We start from the raw sequence: 18,975 nt of genomic DNA, 5'->3' as shown, positions 1-18,975 counted from the left end.
TGATTTGTTTGTTGTTTTAGTTTGGGGACGAGGGGAGAAGAAGGGGAAAGAGGAGTACCACCTTTCTGTGTCCCTGTGATCCTTGGAGTGTGTTTTTCAAGTCTTCTTGCTTTCATTGAAGGTCAGTTAGCTTTCTACTTTTTCAGAGCAATACAGCTCTCTAAGCAAAGGCATACCCGAAGTTAAATCCCAGATGCAGACAAGTTCTTCAGCACTATGGTTATTGAATAGCTGAATATTCTGCTTGTAAATGAGACTTCTGTTTTGGGGTGCATTGAATACATTGACCTACAAGAAGGTTTGGCATTAAAAAACCCTCATAAATATGCTAACTGGTTGGAATCTGTTCTTTAGAGAACTAGCATGTCAGGAAAGCTGTGAGCTGAGAGAGCTGTGTTGGTTCAGCTTGGAGAAGAGAAGTCTGAGGGGAGACCTTATCACCACAGACAAGGACACAAAGGTTGTTTGCCAGGAGGATGGGCTCTGTTTTACAAGGAATCCCATGGAAAAGACAAGGGTTAATAAGGACAACTTCATTCTGGGGAGATTCCCATTAGACTCCAGAAGAAAATGTTTCCCTGTGAGAACAGTTGGACATTGTAACCATCTCCCAAGAGAAGCAGTGGAGTCTCCTCCACTGGACAGTCTGCAGATTCATCTTCACAGGGTGCTGGGCTAGCTCATTTCAACTCTATTGTGACCTAAAAAGGCTGGACCAGATGATCTCTGGGTTGGCCTCCAAACTGGCATTCTGTGATTCTGTGACCCAAACAAATTTCTTAGCATGATGCTCATTCTGTAGGAGTCTCAATTCATGTGAAGTCACAGGAAAAGTGATTTTGCAAATCAGGACAGCTTAGTTTGGCCCTCTGGGCTGATGGGATGCCAGGTTTCAGTCTTCAGGCTGTAATAAAACCCACATTTTCCTACGAGAAGAACTATAGCTGTAGGAGACAGTAAAAGGGTGGTCTCTTATTACCATTTTCTACAAATAAATCCCCAGCCTGTATTCACTGAAGTTTATTCATATTGATTTTTCATTTTATAAATCACTTTACTATTGCAATACATTGACAAGCCTATGTAGTAATGCACAACATTTCCATATTTGCTTGCTGCTTGAAAGACACACACAGACTCTCTCTCTGCTGTCTAATAGCATTCAAGATGAGCAAAAAGAGGTTGAAAAAGGTGCTTTTAACAGTGGGAATGCATCTGATATATAGTCCCCAAGCAGGACAGGATTGTAGGTGTGCTAATATTCCTTTACGTAAGCTGTCACAGTTGGAGAGTAGCATGGTCGGTAAAGGATCATTCTATAAACTGGGAAGTTGAATGATTTGTCCTTCAATGTCAAGCTATAAAAGCCTGGAAAAGTTTCCTCAAGACATCAAGGACAGGGGAGGGAAGCTGTCTAAAGAGTCCAGGATTCATTGTGCACTCCTGGGAAGAGAGTAGGGAAAGGTCTTGATTTCCTTATTTGCATTATATGGAATCACACAATGTTAGGGTTTGGAAGCAGCCTCTAAAGTTCATCCAGTCCAACCTCCCTGCCAAAGCAGGATCACCTAGGGCAGGTCACACAGGAATACAACCAGATGGGTTTTGAAAGTCTCCAGAGAAGGAGAGTCCACAACTTCTCTGGGAAGCCTGCTCCAGAGTTCCAGCCCACTCAATCCAAAGAAGTGTTTTCCTCATGTTGAGGTGGAACCTCCTGTGTTCCTGTTTATGTCCATTGCCTCTTGTCCTGTGGCTGGGCACCACCAAAAAGAGCCTGGCTCCTTCATCATGACACTCACCCTTCAGATGCTTATAAACATTCATAAGATCTCATCTCATCCTTCTCTTCTCCAGGACAAACAGCACTCAGGTCTCTCAGCCTTTTCTTACAGCACAGATATTCCAATCACTTCATTATCCTCATAGTCTCCATTGGACTCTCTCCAGCAGATCCCTGTCTCTCTTGATCTGGGGAGCCCAAAACTGGAGGCAGTATTCCAGGAGTGGTCTCGGCAGGGCAGAGTAGAGGGGCAGGAGAACCTCCCAAGACCTGCCGGACAAACTTTTCATGATGCACTCGCTCTAGGATGCCATTGTCCCTCTTGACCACAAGGGCACATTGCTGTCCCATAGATAACTTAGATGTGTGCTCTGTCTAAAATAGAGTTTGGGCTTTTGGGCTTTAAGGGGTTGTGGTGGCTTTTTGTGGTGTTTTTTTTCTTTGTGTGTGTTTGTTTGGGTATTTTGTGTGTGTGTGTGGATGTCACAGTTTGTTTTGTTTTTCTTCCTCTGGAGCTTGTACTTCACTTCTTAGCTGTGTTAGACAAAACATCACAACGGTAGATGTCACAGATGCAGTGGAGCTTGGTGCACTTAACAAAAGTCAGCCCGAAGGACTGGGGTTGGAGATATTCTGTTGTCCTCATTTGTCCCTCTCTTTTGTTGCAGGCTGTTGGAGGTCACTTCGTTTTCACTCGGTCCTTGGTATGAGGGATTGTGCATTCCTTTCATTGTGTGGTTGCAGCCTGGTAAGTGAAGTGTTGTAGTCTCTTCCCGAGGAGAAGTATGTTAAAAACACCCCCTTCTGCACTGTCATGTGTGCTGCAGATACCTGCTGGGCCTGGAGATTGCTGTAGAGCTTTTCTAAAAGCTTCTTTGGTCATCTGCTCAATTTATTCCCCCTGAGGTGGTCACACATTGATATTTCTTAATGACTTGTGGACAGAGAATTCTTATCTTGTGTCTTTGTTAAAGCTTCTGTGAAATGACTGCTTTGCTTTCTGCTTAGAGTAATTCATGTGTTCTGGAGACATTTAGGAGTTTATCTTTCCCAAGTGTTTCAGGGTTGCAAATGAAGCAGTAGGATGGAGATGATGCTTTTCATTAGTGACTTGTAGCTATTTATCTCTATAGATTTGCCAAAGTACCTGCTTCTTGGGTTTTATTTCATCAGCATTTTCCTGTCTTGGCTTCCTTTGTGTAAAAGAAGGACAATGTAGTTTTAGTGAAATGGTGTAAATGGGATTATGTCTGAGAGTCCAGTAAAAGGCTGTGTTTGAAATGGTGATGACATCTTTGAGGATTTCTTGGGAACCTTGAGTGTCCTGTCCATCCCCATGATATGCTGGTGAGAGTCTCCCTGGAGTCAGAGCTGTGTAAGAGCATGGAGGAATGCTAAAAAGGGGGATAAAGCTGCTGGCCAGAGAGTAGACTAAATCCTAGGGGGAGCTAAAACTTTTCTTCCAGCCTTAGCTGAGATTAACCTTACCTGAAATTTAGCTGTCTGAAATGCTAAGTGTCAAGCTCCCTCTGTAGCTGATGAATTAGAAGTCCTGCCTAGAATGCTGTTCCTCCTAATCATGTCAAGAAAGCTGCTTTTCTAGGAAGTGATGGAAATCTAAAAGCTGAAGTTGGGTCACAAGCTTGGAAAGCACACCTGCAAAACAGGAGATTGAATGAAAGACATGCTTAGGAGCAACGTTCTTCAAGTCCTTTTTCATCTACAAAGCTAAAAGCATTTTACGGAAATCTGGGAGATGTTGCTAGTTTTTGGTTTGTTTTTAACATCCTCTGTGTGTACAAAGAAGCAATTTGTACAGAAGTCACATTATGGTGGATAAAATCTGTCTATTAAAATGGACACCAATTGGGAAAGAACAACTCTATGGACCAGTATAGGCTAGAGACTGACCTGTTGGAGAGCAGCTCTAGGGAAAGAGATCTGGACATCCTGGCGGACAGAAGGATGTCCATGAGCCAACAATGTGCCCTTGTGGCCAAGAAGGTCAATGGCATCTTGGAGTGTATTAGAAGGGTTGTGGTGAGTAGGTCAAGAGAGGTTCTCTTCCCCCTCTATTCTGCCCTGGTGAGGCCACGTTTGGAACAGTGTGTCCATTTCTGCACACCTCGGTTCAGGAAGGACCTCAGGGAACTGCTTGAAATAGTCCAGCACAGAACCACAAAGATGCTAAGGGCAGTGAAACATCTCCCTTGTGAGGAAAGGCTGAGGGAGCTGGGGCTCTGCAGCTTGGAGAAGAGGAGCCTGAGGGGTGACCTCGTTCGTGTTTATAAAGATATGAAGGGCAGTGTAGGGAGAAAGGTGTTTCCCCTTCTGAGAGAGTGAACTCGTAGTCTAGTTCCTAGGAGGAGTTGCTATTCCCTGTGTGCTGTGTAGTTAACCTCTCTGATCACTAGAGGTTGTCGTGTAACATGCAGGCTTAAAAACTGCCTGCTCTTCAGAAATGCCATGGAAGAGGGTTGAGAAATTAAGGGGTTGAGGGTGGGGACGAAAGGGATTTTGTTTAGAGTCTTGCCCTGTGGATAAGTGATCAGTAGTATACTTCTTAACTTTATGTTCTTATCCTATAAGGTGGAAAAGCGGAGCCTCTTTGTAAACACATAACCACAGATGAGTATAAGGGGCAAGTGACAAAGGCCAAATCTCAAAAACTGGATGGGTTTGGAGAGTGAAATGTGATGTGAAATGTGATCACCTTTTTTCAGGCGACCTGGCCTTGGCAGAGGTTTGGAGTCAGTGATCTCCAGAGGTTACTTCCAACCCCTACCATATTGTTGGTCTGTCATTCTTTTCACAAGGCTGAGACACTCCTCACTTGTCTTTTGTCAATCTCCTGTGTGTGAACTCTCCTGGACCAAAACCAGAGGTTTGCAGGATGGAGTAGTGTTGTTTTTTGGCCAAAATGGCTGATATATATATATATATATATGCACATGGTTGTATGTGTGTGTACATATATCTGTATATATAAATGCCAAATTGAAAACAAGCAAACAAAACCAAAATCCCCCAGCCCCATTCAACCCTGCATTCTCATATCTCCCCCTCTCATCCCACCTTGATGCTCCTAGGCAGAACATAGAGATATGAGGAGACATCATGTAATGGAAACTCAAAGGCCAAACTCTCATGAGAGGTTTTTGTACAGGACAAAAGCAGAGTTTGGAACTATGGAGCAGCAAGAGAGATGACAAGTAGAACCTGTCCAGCATGGAGATCCAGGAGAGATGTATTATTATTGTCTCTTTGTTGCAGGAGGTTTGAATGCCAGCTTTGCCCATATCTTCACCGTGTCTGCAGATGCTACACTGCCTGTAGCATTTGCTAGGAAAAAAGAAATTGATTCATGATGTATGGCCTGTTTCCTTGCAAAATGAAGAGGAAATGCCACTTAATTCCTTCCAGACAATAGTGGGTTTTTTGTTCTCATAGTTTTGGTACAATCACACAGAATTACAGAGTGGTAGGGATTGGAAGGGACCTCTGGAGATTGAGTCTAATCCCCCTGCCAAGACTGGTTCACCTAAAGAAGATCACAGTGGAACACATCCAGGTGGGTCTGGAATGTCTCCAGAGATGGAGAGTCCACCACCTCTCTGGGCAGCCTGCTCCAGTGCTCCAGCACCCTTAAATTACAGAAGTTCCACCTCATGTTCAGGTGGAACTTCCTGTGTTCCACTTTGTGCCTGTTACCCTTGTCCCGTCACTGGGCACCACTGAACAAAGCCTGACACCCACCAATAAGTTTGATCAACATTGATGAGATCCCCCTCAGTCTTCTCCTTTAAAGGCTAAAAAGACCCAACTCTCTCAACTTTTCCTTATAAAAGGGATGTTCTAGTCCCTCAATTATTTTTGAGGCCCTATTCTGTACCCTCTCCAGCAAGTGCCTGTCCTTGAATCAGGAAGCCCAGAACTGATGCAGTACTCCAGGTGTGGCCTCATCAGGGCAGAGTATAGAAGGAGAAAAACTTCCCTTAACCTGCTTGCCACACTCTTCTTGCTGCACCCCAGGATGCCATTGGTCTTTTGGCCATAAAGGCACGTTGCTGCTCATGGTCATCCTGTTGTCCACCAGGACTCCAAGGTCCTTTTCCCTACAGCTGCTTTCCAACAAATCATCCTTCAAGCTGTACTGATCCATAGGGTTGTTATTCTTCAGATGCAGGACTCTACTCTTGCTCTTTGTGAATTTCATTGGATTCCTGCAATGTTAGGCCAGGATGGTAAACACTTGAGACAGATCTGGCTGCAGTGCTTATGTGAAGTGTGTTTTGCATTCACTCTGGCCTGTGAATTTCATTTTCCACCACTCTGCAATAATTTTTTCATGTAGGCTAATGTAAATTTAGCAAAGCCATGCTAAAATCAAGGGAAATGCCTGTTCTGAACTGAACATCACCTTTCTTGTTCTTACACTGCTCTGTTTGAGGAGTACTGAGGACAAATTTGTTTCTCACCCATTGTATCTCATGGAATCATAGAATGCTTTAGGCTGGAAGAAATTTCTAAGATCATCAAGTCCAACCTTCAGTTTATCACCACCATGGCCATTAAACCACATCCCAAAGTATCATGTCCCACATATTTCGTGAACACCTCCATCAATGGTGACTCCACCACCTCCCTGGGTAGCCTGTTCCAATGTCTGACCACTCTTGCAGGAAACAAATTCTTCTCCAGCCTAACCCTCTCCTGGCACAATTTCAGGCTATCACCTGATAGTAGGGAGAAGAGACCAATCCCCACTTCACTGCAACATTCTTTCATGGAGCTGTAGAGAGCAATGAGGTCTCTCTCAGCCTCATCTTCTCCAGACTAAACAACTACAGTTCCTTCATCTGCTCCTCACCAGACCTGTTCTACAGAACCTTCACCAGCTTTGTTGCCATGTTTGTGGATAGAGTTTGAATATGAGAGAATCTCTTCTATTCCTGGTCAAGTGATGCTTCTGAAGAGGTTTCTGGCAGTTTGCATGTGTCCCACAAAAGTTATTTTCCTCTACCACACCACCCTGAAGTCCAGGAATTGGAGGTGAGGTGACTTTCTTGCAAGTGGTCTTTAGATTTATTTGATTTTGCAATGAAGCAGATTTCTCATGTTATTGTAAAGAGAAATCTTTGAAATCTTAATCCAGCTGCTGCTTCCAGGCCCAAAGCTCTGAAAGCAATGATAAAGGACAACTTTTTGTTTGCTTTGTTTCAATACATGTACCTGAGGCTACTAAGGTGGTAGCCCCTAAGGGGTTGTATCTGTGAGCTGTTTGATGGTAAGGTTTGGGGCACATTCATAGCATCTCTTAGCTGTAGCGCTGCTGGACTTCAGCCCTGTTTATCTTTGTATGTCTCTTCCCCCACTGAGGTATAGGTGATGGTTATCCAGGGGTAAGAAGGGTCTGAGGATCTGCTGAAGAACCTTCAGATAGAACTGACAAAGTGGCACCTGACCACGAAAGGAAGGCATGGGGCTGTTACCCAGCTGCAGACCATACTAGAGCTGGCTTGGGTAAGCAGAGGAGGACAATATGTGCATGCACCCACAGTTGTGCATGAAAGGTTCTGTGCTGTCCCACTCCCTCTGTGAGGTTGTGGAGCTCTCATCCTTACTTGAGTGGATGCTCCCATTGTAACTATCAATAGAGGAGGTTTGTACCTAATATTCAATGGTTTATTATCTGAGAGCTCAGCTGAAGCCTCTCTGAAAGAGTTCTATTATATAATGGTCTTGTTTTATGGCTTAATTTAACTAATCTGGATCAATATCTAACAGGGCTTCCTCTGGTTTTCTTCCTGCAAGTGCAGCTGTGACCCAGTCAATAGCCTGTCCTATCCCTTCTGAGTGTTTTACAGTGTCAGTAAGTGAATTTGTGTGGGGTCAGGTCAAAACCCTCCACTTATTACAATACAGAGTCATGAGTAGCTCATCATTGGCAAGCCAACGACACCTCAGGCAAGACCTTTGGTATTTCAGAAGAGCTGTGGCTGATCTCTTCAGAAACAGTTCTGTCTTGCCCAGAAAACACATTGTATTTTACTTTTATTACTAGCTTGGTGGCTGAAAGTCATCCCAACACTTTGGGAATGCTGTCAAACTGAAGGTCCTTACAGTTTCTTTCTACTTTCAGTCTCTTTATGACAAGACTGTAAATGTAAATCATTTTGTGTAAATAAAGCTGCCCATTTCTGTGTTTGCCTAGCTTCTGAGGAGGTATTTTAGGAGTGATCTTCAGGCTGAAGAGGGGCCCTCACTACAAGAAGGACATTCAGGTGCTGGAGCATGTCCAAAGAAGAGCAACTAGGTGAAGGGCCTTGAATAGCAGCTGAGGGAACTGGAGTGGTTTAGTCTTGAGGAGGGGAGGCTGAGAGACCACATTGTCTTCTACAACTGCCTACAGAAAGGTTGGAGCCAGATAGGGGTTTCACATGTAGCAAGTGACATGGCAAGAGGAAATGCCCTCAAGTAGTGCCAGGGAAAGTTCAGGCTGGAAATTAGGGAACACCTTCCTGGAAAGCATTCTCATGCACTGGAACAGGCTGCCCAGGGCAGTGGTGGAGTCATCATCCCTGGAGGTGTTCATGAAACGTGTGGGCATGACACTTTGGAGATGGTTTAATGGCCATGGTGATATTAGGTTGGTGGTTGGACTGGATGACCTTGGAGGTCTTTTTCAACCAAAACAATGCTGTGATTTGGAGGAAACCTCTTGGTGGTGAGAAGACAGCATGCAGTATCTGCTGGCTATTTCTCTCAGCCCAGAGTGAGGAAAGTGAAAGGTGACTGCAGGATGCTCACCAAGTAAAACAAATATGGGAGCGACACAAGGTCATAAATCTTGTTGCCTCACTCGCCATGGGCTTAGGGAAGCTAAGAGAAAGGAGAGGAGATGTGGCATCGAATGACAAATTAAAATAGTGTAGGCTTCAAAGGACATATCAGTTTGAGCACCACACAAGTGCTCATGAGGGTGTTTGAAAAGGAAGGAAGCTGCCCTTTGCCATTGTGTCACTTGGCTTTGCTCTGATCAAAGGAGAGAGATCACTGTGTGAGTGGCAGATGCCTGCATTTGAAAACAGTTTCCAAACTTTCCACTACTTCGGGTTTCCTTGTAAGAACCCAATAGGTAAAGGAGAGCATATAAATGAAAATCCACAATAGTTCATGTGGAAAAGTGTCCTGGTTTCCCACTGAAGTAGTAGTAAGGCACCCTTCTACAACCCCCTGAAAGGAGGTTGCAGTGAGTTGGGAACTGGTCTCTTTTCCCCAGTCCCAGGTGACAGAAGGAGAGGAAATGTCCTGAAATTGTTCCAGGGGAGGTTTAGGTTGGAGATGAAGAAAAATTTCTTTGCTGCAAGAGTGGCAGGGATTGGAACAGGCTGCCCAAGGAGGTGGTTGAGTAGTTGTCCTGCTGGATAACAAGTTAACCATGGCACAGCCAAGAAGGCCAATGGGATCCTGGAGTGTATTAGGAAGAGTGTGTCCAGCAGATCAAGGGAGGTTCTCTTCCCACTCTACTCTGCCCTGGTGAGACCTCATCTTGAATACTGTGTTCAGTTTTGGGCTCCCCAGTTGAAGAGGGACAGGGATCTGCTGGAGAGGGTCCAGTGGAGAGCTAGGAGGATGATTAGGGGACTGGAGGGCATGGCTTGTGAGGAGAGGCTGAGGGACCTGGGGCTTTTTAGTCTGGAGAAAAGATGACTTAGAAGGGATTTGATAAATGTTTATAAGTATCTGAAGGCTGCCAGGAGGGGGGGGACAGGCTCTGCTCACTTGCACCCTGTGATAGGACAAGGAGCAATGGGTGTAAATTGCAGAAAAAGAGATTCTGCCTCAACACAAGGGGGAACTTCTTTACTGTAAGGGTCACAGAGCACTGGAACAGGCTCCCCAGAGAGGTTGTGGGGTCTCCTTCTCTGGAGACTTTCAAAGCCTGTCTGGATGTGTTCTTCTGTGATCTGTGTTAGATAGTATTGTCCTGCTCTGGCAAGGGGGTTGGACTTGATGATCTCCTTGGGTCCCTTCCAACCCCTAACATCCTGTGATCTTGTGATCCTGTGACATGACCCTTGATGACATAGTTTCATGGTCATGATGCTGTTATTTTGATGGCTTCTCTAATCAGAACAATTCTATGATTCTAAATCAACAAAAAATATGGTGGACCTAAACCAATGTCAAATGGTTTTGCATTCTGTTTGTGTTAATTTTTATTAATGCTCTGCATAACAAATGCCTCTTTCTAATCTTCATGCCGTTAGCTCCTAGTTGTTTACCCTTTTAAACTTCACAGGGTTTTCTGTGAGGTTTGTTTCTTTAACCATGAAGCAGTCAGAGTTCTATGCAATTATGAAGTCTTGTGTTTCCTCAGAAAACTGGGACACAGCTTTCCCGGGAGGAATTAACAAATAATTAAAATCTTGAGGAAAAGCAAACAACAATGAAGCATCTGCCAACAGGGTCACAGCTTCTTGGATTTGACAGCATTTTGATTTGTTTTGTTGTTAAGAATTCCAAATCAGAGATGTTCTGAGCTTGGCTGTGCTGCTGTGTTAGGAGCTTTGACTGTGTCCAGAGAAGGGAAACAAAGCTGGTCAAGGGTTTGGAGAGCAGGGCTGGTGAGGAGCAGCTGAGCGAAATGGAGTTGTTCAGTCCAGAGAAGAGGAGGCGGCAGGGAAACCTCATCGATTTCTACAACTTACTGAGAGGAGGTTGCAGTGAGGTGGGGGTTGGTCTCTTCTCCCTAGTATCAGCTGATACAAGGAGAGAAAATGGCCTCCAGTTGCATTAGGGGAGGTTTAGGCTGGATGTTAGGAAGAATTTCTTTGCTGCAAGAGTGGGCAGGGGTTGGAACAGGCTACCCAGGGAGATGGTGGAGTCACCATCCCTGGAGGCATTCAAGAAATGTGTAGACATGGCACTTTGGGAACATGGTTTGAGGCCTTGTGCAACCTATTCTCATGGGAGGTGTCCTTGCCTATGGCAGGAGGTTGGAACCTTTCAGGTGCCTCCCAACCTAAACCATTCTATGATTCTATGGTTTAATGGCCATGGTAGTCCTAGGCTGATCTCTGAGCCTGATGGCCTTAGATATCTTCTCCAACCAAAATGATTCTATGACTCCATGATTAGATCTCTTGTTTCCCATTATCCAACTCTGCTTGAGTATGCAAGAACTTGAACTGAAGTGGCAAGTCAAATTGCCAGATTATTCCAGGGCAATAAAATAAACTGATTTCTAATTCTCTTTCTCCCATAAGGGTGGCTGGTAAGCAATCTCCCTGTCCTTATCTCAACCCATGAGCTTTCTGTTATACTGTTGATGGAGAGAGGATGATAGAACAGCTTGGTGGACATCTGATGACCAACCAAGGTCAACTTATTATAGATGCTTTATTCCATCCCTGCTCAAGAGTCTGAGCTCTGAGATGAGCCTGTATGTCTCATAGTGCACATATCTCCTCACAGTTTGGGTGTTGCTTTTGGAGGCATTATCAAGGAGGAAGACAAATAAAGAGTTGAGATCTTAAAGCTTCTGATCTCTTAGGGCACCTTCTGTGGTTTATTTCTGTAGTTTCTCCTTTTAGTGTGTGTGGAAAGCAAGCCCATTGGAATATTTTCATTTGTAGTAATATTTTACATATTGCTGCCTACTGGGCAGTGAAGCAGATGCAGATCAATATTACAAGACTGACACATTGCTGAAGAGTCCCCATTGACTCCCTTTCCACCTAATTACCTGTAACCATCTACTCTTAATTATTTAACAAAAGAAAAAAAGGAGCTCATAATCCTGTTAGCAGATGGCAAGAAAGTAGTTGTTCAAGCTTTGTAACTGGCTGTAAACCAGTTACACCACTACACATCTGTGAGGAAAAACTATTTGAAAGACAGCTAAAGCTAAGAGGTCTCTGTGTGTAGATGTGCATATTAAGTACACATCTCTGAAGCTGGCTTCCCTGCCAGAAGCATCTTTTTTTCCTCTAAGGCATCATCATTTTGGTGATCACAGTCTGTCATGGTGAAGGACTGATGTAGAGAAGCCAGCTAAGTTGTAACACTGGGAAGGCAAGAAGCAACAAACTGTGAAGAGCAGGCTCGATTACTGACCTTAATTCTGAAACTGAAGTGCCTGTCTAGGAGCATCTAACTGAGTTATGCTCAGACTTAATTCTGAACTCAATACATTGTGTGAGTGAGCAGTATGGAGGTGAAGGATTTGGGGGTATCACTGGATGACAAACTCACCATGAGCCAGCAATGGTTGTTGGCAGCCCAGAAGGCAGCTGTGTGCTGGGCTGCATCCAAAGCAACGAGAGCAGCAGGACAGAGAGGGGATTCTGCCCCTCTGCTCTGCTGAGATACCTTATCTGCAGCACTGCATCCGGTTCTGGTGTCTCCAGCATAAAAGGGATATGGAGCTGTTCTAGCAGGTCCAGAAGAGGCCACAAAGATGATCAGAGGGCTGGAGAACCTCTTCTGTGGGCACAGGCTGAGAGAGTTGAGGCTGTTCAGCCTGAAGAAGAGGAGGCTTCAGGGGGACCTTAGAGCAGCTTCCAGTACCTGAATGGAGCCTACAGGAAAGCTGGAGAGGGACCATTGGCAGAAGTTTGCAGCAACAGAACAAGGGGCAATGGCTTTGAGCAGGAAGAGGGAAGATTTAGACTGAAAATTAGGAAGAAATTCTCTACAGTGAAGGTGGTGAGACACTGGAACAGGTTGCCCAGGGAGGTTGTGGATGCTCCCTTCCTGGACATCATGCTCAAGGCCAGGCTGGATGAGGCCTTGGACAACCTGCCTTAATAGAAGGTGTCCCTGCCCATAATGGGGATGTTGGAACTGCGTGATCTTTAAGTTCCTCTCCATCTCAAGCCATTCTGTGATTCTGTGATTAGACATTTTCAGAACTCCACCTGTCAAAGATCACTTACAAGTGTGAGGGGGTTAGATAAACCCCATTATCCTTTTTTGGCTTAGTGGATGAATTTATTACTCCCATCACAGGAAACAGGAGGTTTTACTCAGACACAAGAAAAAACTTATTTGCTGTGAGGGTGCCACAACCCTGGAGCAGGCTGCCCAGAGACATGGAGTGTCCTCTGGACAATTCCAAAACTTGCCTGTGGCAGCATCCTGGGCAGCCTGCTCTATGCAAACCTGCTTGAGCAGACAGGTTGGACTAGAAGATCTCTGGAGGTCCCTTCCAAGCTTCACCATTCTGTGATGCTGTGAAAAAGAGAGTATTCTGTAGCTGTAGCATTTAGGTAAGAGTGCTGCTGGCTGTCTGCTTCAGCTGTGGCTGCTGGTGCCAGAAACTCTGTTACAGCTTTTAGTTGTCACTGTTCCTCATCTTGTTTGAAGAGTTCTGTAATATTCCAGGTAACCACTGATGTCTGGAGGTTGAATTAAATGTTTCCTATATCCTAATATTCTTAGAGCTTTCTTTTGCATGGAATAAAATCCAGCTCATTTTACTTCCACCTTCAATCACTAATCAAGTTGATGGAAGGTCTAATGATTGTGGGTGCATGGAAAGCTGCAGGGCTTTTGGTGTGCTGTAAGGAGAGGAAAGGGGAATCTGCTCCAGGAGCCTGACCAAATGAATGCTGATTTGCTCTCAGCTTTGATCTCTGGCTGTGAGGGTTGGGTTATTCCTTCCAAATATTCTTTTTCATCTCCTTTACAATCCCTTTTCCAAAAGTATGAGTTCTTAGCTGAATATAGCTGAGTTGTGATGACTTCAAAAGTGGCTGCTGGGTTGAGCCTTGGGAACCAGCTGTGTAAGTATTCTGATTTTGCTCCAGTTCCAGAAGAAAGGGCAGCAAAGCTCATGAAGGGTCTAGAGAACAAGTCCTATGAGAAGCTGCTGAGGCAACTGGGGTTGTTTAATCTGGAGGAGGCTGAGGGGAGACCTTATTGGTCTTTACAACTTCCTGAAAGGAAGTTGCAGTGAGGTGGAAGGTGGTCTCTTTTCCCTAGTATCAGGCTATAAGACAAGAGGAAATGGCCTGAAATTGTGCCAGAGGAGGTTTGGGTTGAAACTTAGGAAAAAAGTCTTGACTGGCAAAGTGGTCAAGCATTGGAACAGGCTGCCCAAGGAGGTGGTGGAGCCATCATCCATGGAGGTGTTCAAGAAAGATGTTGACATGGCACTTTGGCACATGGTTTAACGGCCATGGTGGTGTTAGGTTGAAGGTTGGAGTCAATGATCTTGTCCTCTTCATTCTAGTTATGACCTTCAGTGGTTTTTCTTCCAAAAAAAAAGGAGCTGTCTATTTACCCATATCCATCCATCCATGTCACTGAAGTCTTGCTTTACCTTGATCAGATTCTCATATGCATCTGTAATGTACTCCAGGGATGAAGTTCTTCCGCAGTGTACAGTTGCAGCTCAGCAGCAGCTCTATTTTACAGGACTCTGACAACCTTAAAGGTTCTCTTCAGTTTGCATTCCAAAGCAGTTCCTTAAACTGTGAATTTGCCTTCTTTGCTTGCAGAGAGGCAACTCACTGTTGAAATGAAACCTTTTTGGCATTTTCTGCTAATCCCCTGGTATGAGGTGTTTAACATCTGTCACAGGTTCCTCTTGCTATCAGAAAATATAGAGTTATAAAGTTGTTTCGGTTGGAAAAACCCTTCAAGATCATCAACATCACCATGGCCATTAAACCATATCCCAGAGTGCCGTGCCCTACGTTTCTTGAACACCTCCAGGGGCGATGACTCCACCACCTCCCTGGGCAGCCTGATCCAGTGCCTGACCGCTCCTGCAGCAAAGAGATTTTGTCCTCATCCCCAACCTAAACCTCCCCTGGCACAATTTCAGGCTGAGATGGAGAGGAGGGGGAAAATGGCCCATGGCAAGATCACTACACTAGGTAAAACCAAGTATGATGCTGAATCTGAGCTAAGGCTCTCAGAACAGCAGAAAAAAATGCCCGTCAGTGATGCTTCATAGACTTATCACTCTGGAAATGGTAAAAGGTTCATTTGGTGATGCTACATTAGGTCAAACACAATATTGTCTTTCCACAGAAGCTTACAGATTCTGAATTGTGTCCTGTCTATCTTCTGGGTAGTGTAAACTAGACAATCTGGGAATGGGAAGGATAAAATTGCTTGTTGGCACTATCAGTCCTTCTCTAAATCAAATAAGCAGGTGATGAAATGACTCAGAAATGCCTGATGATGAGTTTATGCCAGGTTCTAGAGGAGCTACTAAATGTACACCTTTGAAGTCCTTGAATTAGTCTCATTCTGTCAAGGGATTGCCTCAGGGTGGGTGGAGCAGTTTTGTTTTATAATGATTTCATAGTACTAAGCTCTGGGAACTTTCTGACCTGCAAGTCAGTGAAGGAAATCAGAATAAACACACACAAGCTGCCCGAGCCCTCTTAAATTATTGTGTGCTGCAGTGAAAGCGCCAGGAGATCTCCCCTTTCCCAGCCTCTGCACTAAAAATTCATCCTGTGTTCTCTTGCTGATACTGGCACAGCTGTTTGCATACCTGTGTGACAAAACAGATCCAGGAGATGGGTCTCAGCGAAGCAGGGGGAACAAAGCCTGTGAGCAGATGTGATGTACGCTGTGGGCTTGGGGCTTTTGCTGGGGGTTTTTTGTTTGGTTGGTTTTCTGGTTTGGTGTTTTGGAGGTTTTATTTGTTTGGCTTTATTATTTCATATTTTCAATTGACTCTGCTTTGATAGAATCATAAAATAGTAGGAGTTGAAAGAGACCTCCAGAGATCAAGCTCAACCTCCTGCCTAGGGCAGGTCACAGAAGAATGCATCCAGATGGGTCTTGAAAGTCTCCAGAGAAGGAGACGCCATAACCTCTCTGGGCTGCCTGCTCCAGGGCTCTGTCACCCTCACACAAAATGAGTTTCTCATCACGTTGAGGTGGAACTTCCTGAGTTCCAGTTTGTGCTCATTGCCCCTTGTCCTGTATCACAGGACACTATTGAAAAAAGCCTGACACCTTCATCTTGCTCCCCCTCTCTTCAGATATTTATAAGCATTCCTCTCAGCCTTCTCTTCCCCAGGCTAAACAGCCCCAGGTCTCTCAGCCTTTCCTCATCACAGAGATCTTCCAGTCCCTTCATCAAACCTCATGGCTTCCATTGGGCACTCTCCAGTATATCCCTATTGCTCTCTACCTGGGGAGCAGAACTGGACACAATACTTTGGGTGTGCTCTCACCAGGGCAGAGCAGAGAAGTGGAAGAGCCTCCCTTGACCTGCTGGCCACACTCTTAATGCACCCCTGAACACTGCTGACCCTTTTGACTACAAGGACACATTGCTGTGCTATGGATAATTTATTGTCCACCAGATCTCCAAGGTCCTCCATGGAGATGCTCCCCTGCAGGTCAGCCCCTAACCTGTACTGGTGCATGGTGGTGCTCCTCCCCCAGTGCAGGACTTTATCATTACTCTGTTAAACCTCATTAGGTTCCCCTTTTCCCAGATCCCCTGGAACAGCAGCACAGCGTTCCACCTTACAGCAGGTTTTCCCAGTTCAATGTCATCACCAAACTGGCTGAGGGTACACTCTGCACTGGTGAGAGAATGAAACATTAGAGGGTCCTCGGTGTTGTTCCATAAACTTGAAGTTGAAGTTGATTTGCACTCTCTCATTAGTTGATTGTAAACCACACTTTGCCTCTAAAGCATCAAGGATGATGATGATGATTGCTATTTTTGTTATTATTAACTGAAATAGAGGTGAGTGGTCAGATATATTGTAATGTCAGCAAGGTATAGGAGGGTGAGGTACCCAGAAATGATGCCTTTTAGTGCAAATGTGTAAGGGGGCTCTTTGAACTGCCTTCTGTCTCTCATGATCAGGATACAATGGCAACTCACACGGCACAAAAGGGACCATCTGAAGACAAGCTAAATGACCTGTAGCTACCACGAACCCTGCAAGAAAACACTTACTGTTTTCTCACTCTCGTCAAAACCTCAGCTTTAACTTGAGGGGGAGAGAGGTAATTTTGGAAGCTTGTTCAGCTTGATTTATTTGTGACTCAAGAGCTCAGACACAAAGGCATATTTGTCATTTAATTCTTGCTGTGCAAGGCTTGCCAAGTACCCTGGGACTGTAATGAACTCAAGGAGGAGACTTCTTTACTTATGAATATGCTTTAAATCAGAAGTACCAACTGGCAGCAGAATTCTGAAGGCTGGGTGAACAAAAGGGAAGAAGCAAATGGTAGAGCACTGCTCATCTCCACAACTCAGTACAGTTTTTATCCTTGGGAATGTGTATCCTTATGCATGCTTGGAAAAGAGAATTCTTTTGCCACCATGTCGCTCCCTGTCCTTCTCCCTGAACATTGGCGTTAAAAGCCTACTTTATTATTTATCTGGAGTACCAGAGCCAGAGCACCTCAGGCAGTGTGCACTCGGTCACCAATGCATTGGGAAGCAGAAGGAACCCTGGACAAAGCTGAAAAATAAACTTCAGCTCTGGAAATTATTTGTCACACATATCAGGAAGAGTGTGACAAGCAGGACCAGGGAAGTCCCTTTGTACTCAGCACTGGTGAGTCCGTAGCTTGAATACTGGGTTCAGGTTTGGGACCTTCACTACAGCCTGAAGAAGAGAAGGGTGAGGGAAGACTTCATTGCTCTCCACAACAACCTGAAAGGAGGCTGGAGTGAGGTGAGGCTTGGTCTCTTCTCCCCAGTATCAGGTGATAGAAGAAGAGGAAATGGCCTGAAATTGTGCTGGGGAGGGTTAGATTTGATAGGAGGAAAAGTTTCTTTGCTGCAAGAGTGGTCAGGCATTGAAACAGGCTGCCCAGTGAGGTGGTGGTCACCATCCCTGGAGATGTTCAAGAAACGTGTGGACATGGCACTTTGAGATATGGTTTAATGGCTCTGATGGTTAGATTCAATGATCTTAAAGGGCTTTTCCAACTGAAACAGTTCTATAATTCTTCATTAAGGTAAAGCTAAACTCCTAATGATCTTTTTAAAACCAGAACAAACCAAAGAGCTCTGTCTTAGCAAGCCATGGGCAGGTGTCCTGTTGTGTAGGTGGGCAAAACAGGTCAGGTTTTCTTTGATGCTAATAAACATGGAAATTACTTCTCTCTTAAGGCTGAAAGCAGTCATGTGTACTCTATGAGGGGGAGAAGACCTAAATTTTCTTACCTACTCCTATGAAGAGCTGTTGTTTGAAGCAGCCACTTGATTCCTCTTGTCTCTGTCATGCTATGCTGTAGCATGTGACACAGAATTGCCACAGCACCACCAGCAGCCATCAGTGTTTGCAGACTACCACACTGAGACTTTAATCATCTTGGGCTCTGTCTGGTCCCTTGGTTTGGTGTGGATTGTGGTGCTTGTTTGAGTCCCACAGGTGTGCTCCAGCCTCTTCTGTCTCTCATCAGGTTCCTGCATTTCTTTCAACACAGGAATTGTCCACAGAGCCAGGGGGACAATGGCCTTTCTGTACTTCCTGAAAGTAAACAGGAACAGATTTCATTTCTGCCATTGAGCTGAAGAAGGAAGTCAAGGGTACCCTTCTGGAGGTCAGAGATAATGATTGTGTTGTATATGATTCATAACCATCTCCAAGCAACCTAGTGGGCACAGAAATCGGATCTTTCATCATTCATCAGTTTTGCATCACTGATCTAAGGCTCTGGGGAGACCTTAGAATGGCTTTCTGGTACCTGAAAGTGGCTACAGGAAACTTGAAGAGGGACTTTTTACATGGGCTTGTAGTGATAGGATGAGGGTGATGGACTGAAGCTCAAAGAGGGCAGATTTAGACTGAAGATTAGGAAGAAATTCTTGATAGTGAAGGTGGTGAGACACTAGATAAGGTTGCCCAAGGACTTTGTGGATGCCCCCTCCCTGGAGATGTTCAAGGCCAGGTCAGATGAGGCATTAAGCCTGGAGAAATGTGTCATAGAATCATAGAATCAACCAGGTTGGAAGAGACCTCAAAGATCATCCAGTCCAACCTAGCACCCAGCCCTAGCCAGTCAACTAGACCATGGCACTGAGTGCCTCATCCAGTCTTCTCTTGAAGACCCCCAGGGACGGTGCCTCCACCACCTCCCTGGGCAGCCCATTCCAATGGGAAATCACTCTCTCTGTGAAGAACTTCTTCCTAACATCCAGCCTATACCTACCCTGGCACAACTTGAGACTGTGTCCCCTTGTTCTA

Source organism: Pogoniulus pusillus, chromosome 9 (genome assembly GCF_015220805.1).
Source record: "Pogoniulus pusillus isolate bPogPus1 chromosome 9, bPogPus1.pri, whole genome shotgun sequence".
Lineage (NCBI taxonomy): Eukaryota > Metazoa > Chordata > Aves > Piciformes > Lybiidae > Pogoniulus > Pogoniulus pusillus.
Note: the sequence above shows the minus strand (reverse complement) of the source record.